Raw genomic sequence first — 16,892 nt, 5'->3', positions numbered from 1 at the left:
AGAAAAGGTATCTTTTGAAAGGAGCAAAGTACAGAGAGATCCTTGATGAAAACCTGCTCCAGGGCGCTCAGGACCTTAGACTGGGCCGAAGGTTCACCTTCCAACAGAACAACAACCCTAAGCACACAACCAAGACAATGCGGGGGTGGCTTCAGGACAAGTCTCTGAATGTCCTTGAGTGGCCCAGCCAGATCCCGGACTCGAACCCGATCGAACATCTCTGCAGAGACCTGAAAATAGCTTTGCAGCGACGCTCCCCATTCAACCTGACAGAGTTTGAGAGAATCTGCAAAGAAGAATGGGAGAAACTCCCCAAATACAGGTGTGCCAAGCTTGTAGCATCATAACCTATTTTTGCTTTGGCATTATGTGTTATTGTGTGTACATTAATGAGGGACAAATAAAGCTGTAACGTAACAAAATGTGGAAAAAGTCAAGGGGTCGGACTACTTTCCGAATGCACTGTAAGCTGCCTCCAACGTTATTTTAGAGAAGTTAGCAGTACATCCAACCAGCCTCACAACATCAGACCACGTGGAACCATGCCAGCCCAGGACCTCCACATCAGGCTTCTTCACCTGCAGGATTGTCTGATGGGGGATGGGTGTGGGGTGCTGAGGAGTATTTCTGTCTTTAATTAAAGCCCTTTTGTGGGGAAAAACTCATTCTGATTGGCTGGTTCTGGCTCCCCAGTGGGTAGGCCTGGCTGCCAAGTGGGTGGGCCAATGCCCTCCAATGGCTGCACCCTTGCCCAGTCATGTGAAATCCATACATTAGAGCCTAATGCATTTACTCCAACACCATCACTAAGTTTGCCAATGACACAACAGTGTAGGCCTGATCACCGACAACGACGAGACAGCCTATATGGAGGAGGTCAGAGACCTGGCCGTGTGGTGCCAGGACAACAACCTCTCCCTCAACGTGATCAAGACAAAGGAGATGATTGTGGCCTACAGGAAAAAGAGGACTGAGCAAACCCCCATTCTCATTGACGGGGCTGTAGTGGAGCAGGTTGAGAGCTTCAAGTTCCTTGGTGTCCACATCAAGTTCCTTGGTGTCCTTTTGAGGATCTGAGGACCCATGACAAACAAACTCACATGATCCAAGCACACCAAGACAGTCGCGAAGAGGGCACGACAAAGCCTATTATTCCCCCTCAGGAGACTGAAAAAATGTGTCATGGGTCCTCAGATCCTCAAAAGGTTCTACAGCTGCACCATCGAGAGCATCCTGTCTGGTTGCATCACTGCCTGGTATGGCAACTGCTCGACCTCCGACCGCAAGGCACTACAGAGAGTAGTGCGTACCGCCCAGTACATCACTGGGGCCAAGCTTCCTGCCAGCCAGGACCTCTATACCAGGGGGTGTCAGAGGAAGGCCCTAAAAATTGTCAGACTCCAGCCACCCTAGTCATAAACTGTTCTCTCTGCTACCGCACAGCAAGCGGTACCGGAGCACCAAGTCTAGGTCCAAGAGGCTTCTAAACAGCTTCTACCCCCAAGTCATAAGACTCCTGAACGTCTAATCAAATGACTAACCAGACTATTTGCACCCCCCCCCTCTTTTACACCACTGCCACTCTCTGTTGTTATCATCTAGTCACTTGAACTCTACATATCCATATTACCTCAATTACCTCGACTAACCGGTGCCCTCGCACATTGACTCTGTACCGGTACCCCCCTGTATATTGTTTCGCTATTGTTATTTTACTGCTGCTCTTTAATTACTTGTTACTTTTATTTCTTATTCTTTTTTTTAACTGCATTGTTGGTTAGGGGCTCATAAGTAAGCATTTCACTGTAAGGTCTACTACACCTGTTGTATTCGATGCATGTGACTAATACAATTTGATTCGATTTATTTAAATTGACCTTATATGAACTGTAACTCAGTCAAATCTTTGAAATTGTTGCATGTTGCGTTTCTATTTTTGTTCAGTAGATCTAACACCGGAAACTTATAGCCAAAGAGTGTTGAATATAACATTTTCATTTCAAGTTTGGTCCCTAATTCAGTTTGAAATGTCAAGCAGGCAAAAAGTTTTACTAAACTAAACGAACTTCACCGAAATGTTGGTAACCAGTAGTGGAGGCTGATGAGGGGAGAACGGCTCATAATAATGGCCGGAATGGAATGGTATCAATCACATCTTTTTTTTGGGGGGGGGTTCATGTCTTTGATACCATTCCATTCACTCCATTTCATTTCAGCCATTATTATGAGCCGTCCTCCCCTCAGCAGCCTCCACTGGTCTCCAGTTTAATGTATTGATCACTTCAACTAGGCTGGATGTGTCTATTCATAAAGTATTATCACAAGTTATACCAATAATTCCAGTAAAATGCGTTATAATTGTATAATATAGTTTTATCATTTCATCTTTGGTCTCTGTCTAGACATGGCTTCCTGCAGCAGTCTGCTGTCTGAAGAGCAGTTCCAGGGCTCTGTCTATCTGGACGTGTTCACTGAGCCAGTCGCCACAACTTTTGCAAGACCTGCATCAGAAAGTACTTGGGTAGCAATTACGTGTGCCAGTGTCCACTGTGTAAAATGACTTTTGATAGGAGACCAGATCTGTGTCGATACTTTTATTTCTGAGATGGCCGCTCAGTTCGGGAAATCAGTTCAATGGAAAGCTACCAGCAGCCCAGGCTGGCACCCTACTAAGTCTGGAGAACTGGCCTGTGACGTCTGCACTGGGACGAAGCGCAAGGCACTAATTTCATTTCCTGGTGTGTCTCACCCTCTTTCTGTGAGACTCACCTGCAGCCTCAGCCCCGGCCCTGAAGAGACACAAGCTGATCGACCCCTTGGAGAGCCTGGAAGACAGAATGTGTAAGAAGCATGACCGACTCCTGGAGATGTTCTGGAGGACTGACCAGGTGTATGTGCATCAGTTCTGCACTGAGACACACTACAAGGCTCACCACACCGTCCCTCTGGGAAGAGAATGGAGAAAGGAGGGCTCTGCTGGAAGCACAGGCGCTGAAGATGATTCAGGAGCGACAGCTGAAGGTCGAGGAGTTCAAACACTCCGGAGAGCTCAGCAACAGAGACGCAGAACTTGACATAGCAGACGGCGTGCAGGTCTTCACTGCTCTCGTGTGCTCCATTGAGAGAAGCCAGGCTAACTACATTTAGAATGTTAACGAGAAGAAGAAAAGTGCAGAGAGATGGACTGGAGTGTGTATCGAAGAGCTGGAGCAGGAAATCACTGGGGACCACCTCCTACAGAACGTGTCATCCCCCCCCACACTCACCCAGGTCCAGGACTTGTCTGAGATCAGTTTTCACAGTGCTCTGTGTGGAAGGGGTGTGAAGAGAGGGGTGAGGAGCTCTTTGTCTCAGCTGGAGGAAAAAGTGAGGGGGGGCTTTTTCTGAGCTTGAGGAGAAATGTCTTAACCGATTGGAGAAGTTTCCCGATTTGATGCTGAAGAAGATGCAGTGGATGTGACTCTGGACCCTGATACAGCAAATCCCAGACTCATCCTCTATGAGGACGGCAAAACAAGTGAAAGATTCATTCACAACAAATAAACCTTTACATTATGAACTACAATATGATCCAGAGGTGGCACCACAGGGTCAAAAGTATGTATTTTCTGGGGCCTGGAGTTTTCTCCTGATCTGATGACCTGGTCAGGTAAAACTCCTATTCGTAGGCTATTCATTTAGAACTGAAAATGAACCCGGTTTCAACGTCCGGAAAATACTTATTTTTCAATGTCCGGAAAGATACCTTTTCAACGTCCTGGAAAATATGTACACTGAACAAAAATATAATCGCAACATGTAAAGTATTAGTCCCATGTTTCATGAGCTGAAATAAAATATCCCAGAAATGTTCTATATGCACAAAAGGTTTCTTTCTCTCGAATTTTGTGTGCACATTTTTTTACATCCCTGTTTGTGTGTGTTTTCCCCTTTGCCAAGATAATCCATCCACTTGACAGGTGTGGCATATCAATAATCTGGTTAAACAGCATGATCATTACACAGGTGCACCTTGTGCTGGGGACAATAAAAGGCTCTAAAATGTGCAGTTTTGTCACACAACATAATACCACAGACGTCTCAAATTTTGAGGGTGTGTGCAATTGGCATGCCGACTGCAGGAATGTTCCCCAGAGCTGTTGCCAGAGAAATGTAATGTTCATTTCTCTACGATAAGCCGCCTCCAACATTATTTTAGAGAATTTGGCAGTACGTCCAACCGGCCTCACAACCGCAGAAGACATGTATGGCGTTGTGTGGGCAAGCGGTTTGCTGATGTCATCGTTGTGAACAGAGTGCCCCATGGTGGCGGTGGGGTTATGGTATGGACAGGTATAAACTATGGAAAATAACACAATCGCAATTTGACTGCACAGAGATACCGTGATGAGATCCTGAGACACATTGTCGTGCCATTCATTCACCGCCATAACCTCATGTTTCAGTATGATAACGCACGGCTCCATGTCTCAAAGATCTGTACACAATTCCTGGAATCTGAAATCGTCCCAGTACTTTCATGGCCTGCATACTCACCAGACATGTTACCAATTGAGCATGTTTGGGATGCTCCGAGTCGACGTGTATGACAGTGTGTTCTAATTCCAGCGACTTCGCACAGCAACCCCCAAGTGACGAAAGCGTTCCACAGGGATGCTGGTCCACGTCGACTCCAATGTTTCCCACAGTTGTGTCAAGTTGGCTGGATGTCCTTTGGATGGTCGACCATTCTTGCATTCTTGATGCACAATGGAAACTGTTGAATGTGGAAACACTTAGAATCGTTGCAGGTTTTGACACAAACCGGTGGCACCGACTACCATGCCCCGTTCATAGGAACTTAAATATTTTGTCTTTCCCATTATTCACCATCTAAATGGCACATATACACAATCCATGTCTCAATTGTCTCAAGGCTTAAAAATCCTTCTATAACCTGTCCCCCCCCCCTTCATCTACACTGATAAGAGCGTCTGCTAAATGACTTAAATGTAAATGTAAATGTAATTAACAAGTGACCTCAATAAGGGATCATAGCTTTCACCTAGATTCACCTGGTCAATCTATGTCATGGAAAGAAAGAACATTGTTCATAATGTTTTGTACACTCAGTGTATTTATCACAGAACAACCAAGAAATGAAGAGTGACATCAAGGCTGTCTTTTAGGGCTTTTATGTAGCTCTGCAAAGATATTATTAAAACACATCAAACACATCAGTCTTCAATGCACAAGTTGATCTTGCTCAGTGTTTTCAAGGACTGAGAAGAAAGGGGGCTACGAGTAGTACCAGGGTGCTCACAGTGATGTAAGCACCCAGATGAAATAAAATACATTCAATGAACTAAAAACAGAAGATGGTATCTTCCAGCTACTGTAGCTGCCTCCTAAACATCAATAGGCACTACTAGTAGCGCAACAAATGAAAGTATAAACCAAAAGTTAAGTTCCTGGAGATAATAGCAATCTGATTACCCTCCTGTCTGAACTGGGCTTTGGCCACTGACCATTAACCTAGATGTTCTGTTCTGCCTTGTGTACTGTTCCAGTAATTTGAAGTTTGATAGAATAACCATTGTAACTCTCCTACAACAGTCAAATTTGCAGCAGCATTATTTTACAGCCAGAGATGCAGATATGAGTAAGAAGTCCAGTATCTCTGGAGCATAAGCCTACCTCACTTCTAGCCTTAACAATCTATTGAAAACAACAACGTTTTTGTCATTTTGATGTATATTCCTATTACTGTGAAGCTGTTGCACCTGAAGCATGTATATTTACCTTTAAGATGCGCGTGATCTTGTTTTATTGCCTTAATACGTTTCTATTGATGTCACCCAGTTGGGTATTCTCAATATTATCTCACTATAAGGATGTTGTGATATGTTAGTTTGGAGTGGGGCAATCTTACGCAATTCTATTGCATTACTAGCTGTTGATAAAATAGGTATTTATGTCGGCCGAACTCGCGGGGGCAAGAAGACGGATGCACGGGTCTATTGAAAACAGCGCACGCCACGGAGGAGACGGGAACAGCGAGGAGGGTGCATAAGCTACACTAAATACTTTCCCTTTAAACAGGGGACACGGCGGCGGGGGATAGATAGAGAGGGGAGAGGAGAAGAGATGTAAAAAAAAATAAAAGGAAGAAAGACAGCGAGGGTGGGAGGGAGAGAGAAATAGAAAAAAAAAAGAAAGATGTCGTCCTCTCGTTTGAAAAGCCGAGGCGAAGCTTTCGATTGCGGCCGATCCGGGACTCTCTAGTTAGGGACACGATTTTACGCAACACCGAGGCTTTGGAATCCACCACCGCTTTGGCCTCTCGGAGCTATCGAAATAAATGACTCTTCGTCCACGTATTTACAAACAACTGCGGACTTATTATTATTACTTTTTATATATTTTTCGTTATTTGTAATACCCAAATTTTGCATGGATTTGAGAATAGGATTTCTTCTTAGGCTATAATATAAATATACAATGTAAATTGCATTGTAAATGCTTCATTAAAAGCATGCATCAACCATTTTGTCGCATTTTAGTTATAATATCATGTTGCATCCTTTCGTCCCACACCATATAACAACATTTTAGTTGAACATTATCATTACTGTCAAAAAATATTGTCATATAACTGACAGCCTTTCAAAATGGATCATTCATCTTCAATAATAATTTATGCTATTGAATGCACCGCGATTTAAACTTTCACACAGAGATATTCACCTTTGATATTTGAAACTGCAGAGAGGAACTAGGTAGGCTGCAGACATTATAGCAGGTGGAGTGATTCATCAGTTGGCCCCAACCTATGGTTGGTTGGCGCCCAAGTCTCAGGTGGATATATATTTCTAGTTTTGACTCGTGGACTAAAAGTATCTGACATCATCCTGCTTCAAAATGGATTCTTCTTGGAGTAATTTTCTGTTTCAGGTAAGTTTGTGTGTGTGTGTGTGTCAGAGAAAGAAAGATACAAATTGTGTTTAATGTCTCACTCTTCAGAGTACTATGTATGCAGAAGTGAATGCTCAGGGATCCTGGGATCATACACATGCTTATTATGTTTGTGATGTCATATAAGTCTTAAGCTGACAATTTGCCAACTGTGCCCCTTACAGATTTGTTGTAGTATTGATTATGAGGGCAAGAGTGAGAGCTTGTGTGTGTGCTGACTGGGGTCAAAGGTGGCATGATCCCCCAATGATGTGTATTTCAAGCCTCAGCAGCTAATTCTTTCTCTCATTTCCCCAGACTCCGCCCTCACAGACCCAGTCTGAGACAGCCCTCCAATCAGAGCTGCTTCCGGACATGTCTGGCTCAGCCCAGAACCCCCTACAGAGCACATAGCCCCGCCCCCATCCACAGTGGACACAGCCGCCCTGAATGAAGAGCCTTTACCTGGTGAGCATGCAGGTTCTATATCCCAAAAGGCACCCTATTCCTTATATAGTACACTACTTTTGACCAGCAGCCATATGGCTCGGGTCAAAAGTAGCGCACTGTGTGTGGAATAGGGTGGCGGTTGCCATTTGAGATACAGCCAGGATCAGGTACAATTTACTCAATTGATCAATTCCACAAGTCTATAATGATAATATTAGAATAATAATATATGCCATTTATAAGACACTTTGAACCAAAGCGACACATTAAAAAAATTATGCGTGGTCCCAGCGGAAATCGAATTCTGGCATTGCAAGCGTCATGCTCTGCTGACTGAGCCACGGAGGACCACTAGGACCCTGCAGAGACACATCCCCACCTGATCCTCCTAAAATGAGGCATGACAAAGAATTACCTTGGTGTACATTTATTTTATTATCCAAGAATATAATCAGTGGTTCAATAGTTGAAATGACCATTATTGCCAGATCCCAGACTGTAACCTTAATCTTTAAATGCTTTCCTGTAGGTACTGTAGGTCTATCCATCAAATCAAGATGGAAATTCACTGATATTGTGAATATACTGCAAAATTCACCTGAGCTCCGTAGACTGGTCTTTCCTGGCTGTCTGACCCTGCTTGGTATGTTATGGGGCTCCTGAGTGGCGCCCCCGAGTGGCTCAGCGGTCTAAGGCACTGCATTTCAGTGCAAGAGGTGTCACTGCAGTCCCTTGTTCAAATAACTGACTTGCCTAGTTAAATACAAATCAAATTTAACTGTCGCCATCTGATCCTGCTAAGACATGATGATCATAGTGTTGTGTGACGGTGCACCATAACAGTGAAGCCTGTAGAGCTGTTTATTACTGTGCCAGTTATAAAAATAGGGAATTAGTTAGGGAAACTGACAAATCAATAACATTACATTGCTATACTGCCTCGAATAAAAACTCACATTCCACAACAACAAAAAACATCAGAATTATCCGTCTTCAATCGTTTGGCCGCTGGTTTCATTGTTTGATTCAGGTCTAATGTGAATGAGGCATAAATAATACCTACTTTTGGCCAGCTCTCTCTCTGATGGTACATCAACTGGTGAAAGCTAGCAAAGTTCATTTACTTCTGTTGAAATGGGACAAAAAGGCTACAGAACATTTCCATACAAACAGCTGTTAGATATTAATAAATGCCACCTCATATCGCTATCTGACAGATAGCTACAGGCTAGAGGTGAACTGACTGTGGTAACTACTAGCTAACTAATTCATTCACCTCAGTCAAGAGGGTATAAAACATCAGCTAAAGTTACATATCAGTTACACTACTAGTTCAGCACTGGGAACACTCATTTTTTTCTTCTATTAAGTTAAACAGCAGTTACCTGTCCAGTTACATCAGTCAACTAAAGAGTAGCCAGATTCTGCTCTGCTTGCTTTTACAACTCAGAGAAAGAGCTCAACACATACACACTGAGAGCAGCTGCCTCTGTTCAACTCTCCTGTGCTGGTCCAGCCAGCTTTTCAAAAGCTTTGCCTTCACACAGCCTATCCACCCGCTCTTTGGTGTCCATGTGGTCCTAAATCCATCTGTCTGAAACCTCCAAACAGCCTACCCGACCATTCTAAGGCGTCCGCATGGTCCTAAACATACCAACGCCGTTTTTGGTATTACAGTGCAATGATAAAACTAAGAGGGGACAAAAATGCAATTTCTCCCAGTGAAAGTTGTGCCCCTGACTTTAACAGAACTACTACGTTTACTAAAAGTTCAAACATAGTTACATTTAATTACAAATTTGGATGTTCTCCAATTCTCAGATGTTCTCCAACTGGTTTGACTTTGAGAATGTTCTCAAATAGTTCAGAGAAGGTTAAGAAACATATTCTTCTGTGGGAATTTCAGTACTTCAGCATAACTTTTGTTACAGATTTCCTCATGGTTCTATTTAAAGTCATGTTCTCACATTGTCCCAAGAATGTTAAGAAACAACGTTCTTCTGTGGGAATTTCAGTACTTCAGCATAACGTTTGCTACAGGTTTCCTCATGGTTCTATTTAAAGTCATGTTCTCAAATTGTTCCGAGAATGTTAAGAAAATTTCCATTAAAAAAAACAAGAAAACTTTAGTAACGTTCAGAGAATGTTCTAAGAATGTTATTTAAAAACATATACATTCCGTTCTCAGAATAAACAAAACTCTTTCCATCCTCTATCTTATTAAGTGTGTTGGCCGCACCAACTAATTGGCCACACCTTTTTTATTTTTTTTTTTTATTTTACCTTTATTTAACCAGGCAAGTCAGTTAAGAACAAATTCTTATTTTCAATGACGGCCTGGGAACAGTGGGTTAACTGCCTGTTCAGGGGCAGAACGACAGATTGTCAGCTCGGGGGTTTGAACTTGCAACCTTCCGGTTACTAGTCCAATGCTCTAACCACTAGGCTACCCTGCCGCTGATCTTAATGAGTGGTTGTTTCCTTTGAAATGGGGTCTGTTTGAAAATACAAAAATGTGAAAAAAATTGCCATTCTAGTTCATCCTGGTGGCGCAGTGGACTAATTCTATAGATGGAGAACTGAAGATCATAGGTTTGAACCTCACTGACGTTGTGCCACAATCAAAAGTAAATGTGTTTGCATGTTTAATGCCTAAGCAAATTTACTTCCATGTGTCCTATCTATGCTTGGATTTCAAAACAGTTAACCCAAACTAAGTTAGCAGTGTTATTAAAAGTTTTACAGAAACATGTTCTCAGAACGTTATTTATTTACCATCAAATTACCTATAATTTCCCTTCTCAGAACCTTAATAAAACCTTCCAGGAAAACTTTCAGGAAACCAGAGTAAAATGTTCTTAGAACCTCCCTGCAATATAAAAATGAACGTTCACAGAACAGGCAAAATGTTCACTTCTGTTCTCAAAATGTTTAGAAAGCTTTGCGTTTTACCGGTCAGGGGTCAAGAAACTTATGGCTTCATTCCCAGAACCAATGGGAAATCAAAAACGTACATTCTCACAACTTCCAAGGAACCAAATGTGCTTCACCAGATGCTTTCATCCTAAACAACTTACAGTATACAAATGTAGAGGGACCCAATAGCTTACTTATTCATTATGTCAGGTCCATGTAGGAATCCCAACCCACAATCTCTACCCTTAGTTCCCTTTCAGGAGTTACGTTGTCTCACACTTTTGTTTTCCCTCTTTCCCTTTCCCCTCTATCTTTCTCTCTCTCTTTCCTCTCTCTTTATTTTCCATCTCTCCTTTAGAGAAGGCCGTCTCCAAGCCTGGCCGGCCGACACACATCTGCGCCACATGTAACAAGCAGTTTAAGAACAACTACAACCTCCGGCGCCATCAGTCGGTGCACACTGGCATCAAAATGAAGGACAGAGCAGCCAGAGAGAGGGAGGACGGGAGCAAGGGAGGAGGAGGGGGGCGGCAAACAATCCCTCTCTCCCTCCTCCACCTCTCTCTGCCCTCTCATCCTCCTCCCGCAGTATCCCTCCCCCAACCCTCCCCACTTGGAAACCAGGAGGGCCAACCTGTTGCGGTGGCCATCGCCCCAGCGACCGTCACCATGGCTGCGCCCCAGGTGCTCCAAGCTGCAGTTGTGGTTGCCGGGACAATGGTACAGGTTGGTTGGTGCCTGTTTTCTCATAATTATTGAAGAATAATTTGCTGCTCCCTATGTCGTTCTCGCTCTCTCCTCGCCTACTTTATTGTGCAATGTAGCCAGAGTAGCTATACTTACTCCACAGCCAGCACTAGCCAACTGTCCCTTTCTTCTCATCAAACCTAGAACCAGAACCAGGGGTCCCAACCCTACCCCAACCCTAGCCCCAACCAGGTGAGGAAGAACCATGCATGTGAGGCCTGTGGGAAGGCCTTCCGAGATGTGTACCACCTGAACCGCCACCGGCTTTCCCACTCGGACGAAAAGCCCTACCACTGCCCCATCTGCCAGCAGCGCTTCAAGAGGAAAGACCGCATGAGCTACCATGTACGCTCACACCAAGGAGGGGTGGAGAAACCGTACGTCTGCCCCCACTGCGCCAAGGGATTCTCACGGTGAGAATGGGGATGACTGGGTGGTGGGAGGGGGGAGGGTTCAATTGTGAAACAAGTATACACACATGCACATACGGTACCAGTCAAAAGTTTGGACACACCTACCTACTCATTCCAGGATTTTCTTTATTTTTTTGTATTTTCTACATTGCAGAATAATAGTGAAGACATTACAACTATGAAATAACACATATGGAATCATGTAGTCACTAAAAAAGTGTTAAGCAAATCAAAATATATTCTATATTTGAGATTCTTCAAATTAGCCACCCTCTGCCTTGTTGACAGCTTTGCACACTTGGCATTCTCTCAACCGCTTCATGAGGTAGTCACCTGGAATGCATTTCAATTCACAGGTGTGCCTTGTTAAAAGTTCATTTGAGCCAATCAGTTGTGTTGTGACAACGTAGGGGTGGTGTACAGAAGATAGCCCTATTTGGTAAAAGACCAAGTCCATATTATGGCAAGAAACAACAGTCCATCATTACTTTAAGACAGGTCAGTCAATCTGGAAAATTTCAAGAACTTTGAACATTTCTTCAAGTGCGGTCGCAAAAACCATCAAACGCTATGATAAACTGGCTCTCATGAGGACCGCCACAGGAAAGGAAGACCCAGAGTTACCTCTGCTGCAGAGGATGAGTTCATTAGAGTTACCAGCGTCAGAAATTGCAGCCCAAATAAATGCTTCACAGAGTTCAAGTAACAGACACATCTCAACATCAACTGTTCAGAGGAGACTGTGTGTATCAAGCCTTCATGGTCGAATTGCTGCAAAGAAAGCACTACTAAAAGACACCAATAAGAAGAAGAGACTTGCTAGCAATGGACATTAGACCGGTGGAAATCTGTCATTTGGTCTGATGAGATTTTAGGTTCCAACCGCCGTGTCTTTGTGAGATGCAGGGAAGGTAAACAGATGATCTCCGCATGTGTGGATCCCACCGTAAATCAAATCAAATGTATTTATATAGCTCTTCTTACTTCAGCTGATATATCAAAGTACTGTACAGAATCCCAGCCTAAAACCCCAAAACAGCAAGCAATGCAGGTGTAGAAGCACGGTGGCTAGGAAAAACTCCCTAGAAAGGCCAAAACCTAGGAAGAAACCTAGAGAGGAACCAGGCTACGAGATGTGATCAGTCCTCTTCTGGCTGTGCCGAGTGGTGATCATAACAGAACATGGCCAAGATGTTCAAATGTCCATAAATGACCAGCATGGTCAAATAATAATAATCAGAGTAGTTGTCGAGGGTGCAACAAGTCAGCACCTCAGGAGTAAATGTAATTTGGCTTTTCATGCTGTCTCTAGAGAGTTGAAAACAGCAGGTCTGGGACAGGTAGCACGTCCAGTGAACAGGTCAGGGTTCCATAGCCGCAGGCAGAACAGTTGAAACTGGAGCAGCAGCATGGCCAGGTGGACTGGGGACAGCAAGGTGTCATCATGCCAGGTAGTCCTGAGGCATCGCCCTAGGTCTCAGGTCCTCCGAGAGAGAGAAAGAAAGAGAGAATTAGAGAGAGCATACTTAAATTCACACAGGACACCGGATAAGACAGGAGAAATACTCCAGATATAACAGACTGACCCTAGCCCCCCGACACATAAACTACTGTAGCATAAATACTGGAGGCTGAGACAGGGGGGGTCAGGAGACACTGTGGCCCCATCCGTTGATACCCCCGGACAGGGCCAAACAGGCAGGATATAACCCCACCCACTTTGCCAAAGCACAGCCCCCACACCACTAGAGGGATATCTTCAACCACCAACTTACCATCCTGAGACAAGGCCGAGTATAGCCCAGAAAGATCTCCGCCACGGCTCAACCCAAGGGGGGGGCGCCAACCCAGACAGGAAGACCACGTCAGTGACTCAATCCACTCAAGTGACGCACCCCTCCTAAGGATGGCATGGAAGAGCACCAGTAAGCCAGTGACTCAGCCCCTGTAATAGGGTTATAGGCAGAGAATCCCAGTGGAGAGAGGGGAACCGGCCAGGCAGACAGAGCAAGGGCGGTTCGTTGCTCCAGAGCCTTTCCGTTCACCTTCACACTCCTGGGCCAGATTACACTCAATCATATGACCCACTGAAGAGATGAGTCTTCAGTAAAGACTTAAAGGTTGAGACTGAGTCTGCGTCTCTCACATGGGTAGGCAGACTATTCCATAAAAATGGAGCTCTATAGGAGAAAGCTCTGCCTCCAGCTGTTTGCTTAGACATTCTAGGGACAATTAGGAGGCCTACGTCTTGTGACCGTAGCGTACGTGTAGGTATGTACGGCAGGACCAAATCGGAAAGATAGGTAGGAGCAAGTCCATGTAATACTTTGTAGGTTAGCAGTAAAACCTTGAAATCAGCCCTTGCCTTGACAGGAAGCCAGTGTAGGCAGGCTAGCACTGGAGTAATATGATCACATTTTTTGGTTTTAGTCAGGATTCTAGCAGCCATATTTACACTAATTGAAGTTTATTTCGTGATTTATCCGGGTAGCCGGAAAGTAGAGCATTGCAGTAGGCTAACCTAGAACAAAAGCATGGATTAATTTTTCTGCATAATTTTTGGACAGAAAGTTTCTGATTTTTGCAATATTACGTAGATGGAAAAAAGCTGCCCTTGAAAGTCTTGATATGTTTGTCAAAAGATAAATCAGGGTAAAGCATGGAGGAGGAGGTGTGATGGTGTGGGGGTGCTTTGCTGGTGACACTGTCTGTGATTTATTTTGAATTCAAGGCACACTTAACCAGCATGGCTACCACAGCATTCTGCAGCGATACGCCATCCCATCTGGTTTGCGCTTAGTGGGACTATAATTTGTTTTTTAACAGAACCATGACCCAAAACACATCTCCAGGCTGTGTAAGGGCTATTTGGCCAAGAAGGAGAGTGATTGAGTGCTGCATCAGATGACCTGGCCTCCACAATCACCTGACCTCAACCCAATTGAAATGGTTTGGGATGAGTTGGACCGCAGAGTGAAGGAAAAGCAGCCAACAAATGCTCAGCATATATGGGAACTCCTTCAAGTCTGTTGGAAAAGCATTCCAGGTGAAGCTGGTTGAGAGAATACCAAGAGTGTGCAAAGCTGTCATCAAGGCAAAGGGTGGCTACTTTGAAGAATCTCATATAAAATATATTTAGATTTTTTGCTTACTACATGATTACATATGTGTTATTTCATAGTTTTGATGTCTTCACTATTATTCTACAATGTAGAAAATAGTAAAAATAAAGAAAAACCCTTGAATGAGTAGGTGTGTCCAAACTTTTGACTGGTACATGCACACATTTGTGAAATGAGTCTGGAGTTCTAATAGAATTCAGTTCTAAGTGACGTCTGTTGTGCAAGGGTAGCTCTATCGACGAGGAATGACCGATAAGACACACGTGGGATCTTAATCCTTTCTCCTGTCTGTTCTAGACCCGACCACCTCAACAGTCACGTCAGACAGGTGCACTCCACTGAGAGACCCTTCAAGTGCCCGGTAATCCTCTTCTTTCTAACTCACTTTAACGCTTTCACTCTGTCTTTTTCTATTCTCTGCATGTATTATTGACCCTCGCAATGAATCTGTCTCGGTCCTTTTGTCACAGTTAGTAAGTCACTTGCGATATCTCAGATGGGTCTTGCCATAAAGATTTACAAAAAGACATTTACAAAATGACACTGATTGGCCAGATGGTGGCGCTATAACAAGCGATGAAAATGCTAACTTTGAAAGGTCATGCCCCTCAACCGGTTTGACCTAAAGTCATTCCATTCGGTACATAGGTCCCGGCTCACAAGGAGCAAATTTAACTCAGGGACGCATAAGGTTTGTCATGATGGATTTTACACTATTTTGGATTTTGTGAAAAACACTTAAAAGCTACTCCTCTGGCACTGAATGACCGATCTCCCAGAAACTGCATCATTCGTGGGGGACAACATTTGAACTCTTGCCTTGTTCTTTCTCCCTATTTTCAAACTTGTTTCCTGTCGTATGTTCCTTGCTTCTACGTATACACTGTATGAATGTGTTATAGGCAATTTAATGGCATTGACCTGCTTAGCTTCTAAAATATAGTGGAGAAGAAAAATGTCAAAATGTCCAAGCTTCAACAATGGTTTTGTGTGTGCCGGCGCGTGTGCTACACAGACCTGCACGTCTGCCTTCGCCACGCGGGACCGTCTCCGTGCCCACCTGATTCGCCACGAGGAGAAGGTGCCGTGCCACATCTGTGGCAAGCTCCTCTCTGCCGCCTACATCACCGATCATATGAGGGTCCACAACCAATCACAGCACCATGCCTGCCACCTGTGCAACCGCAGTGAGTGGACTTCCATGTTATTTTTTACGTGTGAAAGGAGAGGAGAATACCTGTGTAACGGAGGTGGTTACACAGGTATCCCTCTCTCATTCCTCATCTCTCATATTTCCTTCTCTTTTGTTCCTCGCCTTTTCTTATTTCTCAATGCTCTCTCTCCCGCTCTCTTCCTCCCTCTCCCTCCCGTCTCCCTCCAGGCTTCACTACCCTCACCTATCTGCGTGTCCACGCTCAGAAACACCACGGCCAGGAGTGGAAGGAGAGCGGAGGGACGCGGGGCATGTTCGGCGGGGCCGGTGCCGGCGGGGTGCTGCTGTGCCAACTGTGTGGGGTGCAGTGCAAGACACCCACCCAGCTCCAGGGCCACATGGGCACCCACGCCGTCACCCAGGTCCAGGGCCCCCCAGCCCCAGCAGTAGCCCCGCGGGGACCGGCACCATGGCTGTGGCCGTGTCTCTGTCAGGCAGCTCAACCGTGGGCCTGCTGGTCACTGACTGCTCCAGCATTGCCCCCCAGCCTCTCAGCTAGCAGCCAGGCCCATTGGAGAGAGGGGGGTGGAGGTAAAGGGGTGCCATGGAGACTGCAGTTAGGACAGCTTGAAAGAGGAGTGGATGTGGCTCCGGGGTGAAATTTCTCTTAAGTACAGATGTACTGTAGGATCAGTTTCCCTTCCCCCAATCCTAACCATTAATGGGGAAAATGAAATACTGGCCCAGGATCAGCATATAGGGGCATTCACCCCCAGAGCCCCATTTGTTTTTTTTTTACCTTTATTTTACTAGGCAAGTCAGTTAACAAATTCTTATTTTACAATGATGGCCTACCCTGGCCAAACCCTAACCCAGGCAACACTGGGCCAATTGTGTGCCGCCCTATGGAACTCCCAATCACAGCTGGTTGTGATACAGCCTGGAATCAAACCAGGGTCAGTAGGACTGAGATGTAGTGTCTTAGACCGCTGCGCCACTTGGGAGCCCTTTGTATTTGATCCTATTTAAGATGTTGCTGTTGTTTACGCAACAGTCACTTTATCAACTGCCATTGGTGGCCACTAGAGAGAAAAGAGGAAAGGAGAGATTGTGGAGAGAACGTTTTCCTGTTCAATATGAAACTTTTCCATTCACATA

At 44.7% G+C, this 16,892-nt stretch overlaps 1 pseudogene; it reads left to right on the top strand.

The window, feature by feature from the left end:
- Nucleotides 1–5,419: 5,419 nt before the first annotated feature.
- On the top strand, nt 5,420–16,387 carry LOC115110044 (myc-associated zinc finger protein-like; annotated as a pseudogene).
- Nucleotides 16,388–16,892: the final 505 nt, after the last annotated feature.

This window comes from Oncorhynchus nerka, linkage group LG26 (genome assembly GCF_034236695.1).
Source record: "Oncorhynchus nerka isolate Pitt River linkage group LG26, Oner_Uvic_2.0, whole genome shotgun sequence".
Classification (NCBI taxonomy): domain Eukaryota; kingdom Metazoa; phylum Chordata; class Actinopteri; order Salmoniformes; family Salmonidae; genus Oncorhynchus; species Oncorhynchus nerka.
This window is presented reverse-complemented; position numbering and strand designations above follow the sequence as displayed.